This window comes from Diorhabda carinulata, chromosome 2 (genome assembly GCF_026250575.1).
Source record: "Diorhabda carinulata isolate Delta chromosome 2, icDioCari1.1, whole genome shotgun sequence".
NCBI lineage: Eukaryota > Metazoa > Arthropoda > Insecta > Coleoptera > Chrysomelidae > Diorhabda > Diorhabda carinulata.
Window position 1 is genome coordinate 31,405,027 of NC_079461.1, and position 1,152 is coordinate 31,406,178.

Below are 1,152 nucleotides of genomic sequence, written 5' to 3' on the forward strand. Positions count from 1 at the left end.
GCCGTCCATCCCAGAGATGTTCCTGGCGCTAATTGGAAACGAATACATTTGTATTATGCCGTTTAAATATAAATATTTTCTAATTTTTATTGAGGCGAAATCCAAATGGCTGGAGGTGAAGATACTGAAGGATGCCCCCAATACTGGTTCTGCTATCAAATTACTGGACGACTGGACGAAATTCTCTGGATGGATATCCCAATATTATTGTTTCGGAAAATGCAACGATATTTGTAAGCTCCGACTTCGAATCCTACTGTACATCTTACGGAATTTCACAAAAACTTATCGCACCTGGACACCCAGCCACCAACGTCTTGGCAGAGCGAAGCGCCAAAATGATCAAAAGTAGAAATTGAGGGCGATATCTGAAGAAAAACTGTCACTGGCTGATAAGGTCGGGAAAGTTGTGTTCCGTTATAGAACCACCCCTACTTCGTCGAGAAATTCTCCAGACGAATCCTTTCTAGGAAGGAAATTACTGACCGAACTGGATGCTAAGTAAAAAAAGTTCTCGCGCACGTAGCGGTAATCCTCACTCATAAACATAGAGGAATGCACTCTTTGTCTGAGGTATCGATCCATATAAAGAATGGATCGACATATTGGTTGTCAAATGTCAAATATTATGGTTGCGTTCAGAAATTTAATTTGTGACAAAACATCAAGGAAAAACAAAATATATATTCACCTTTCAAACCTTCTCTGGACTTCCACAAATAATTCAATTCCGAAAATTAGTTAAATCGGCCCAACCGTTGTCTAGTTTTAGCGAAACTAACGAACAGCAATTTATTTTTACATATATACATTTATTGCGTGGTGGTACTTTGTCTAGTTTTTTTTTAATTACGATGTGTATCCATAATTCACTTTTTTATGTATATAAAAACTAAAATTATAATTCAAAACTAGATTATGCGAATGAAGCTCCAATTCATTTTCCTCATCCTCTTGACCGAAATCAAACACTTTTTTCTAAGAAATGATACAACTTAACGGTTAATCCCGGAACATAGTTAATTTAACAAACTTCTGGTCCTGTTCCGTCTGTTTTAATTCACTTTTCTCACGTTTCAGTTCTGCTACGATTATCTAGCACAAATTAAAAGCGCTTGGAAACTTGGCCTCCGCTCCAGAACGTATTGTAGG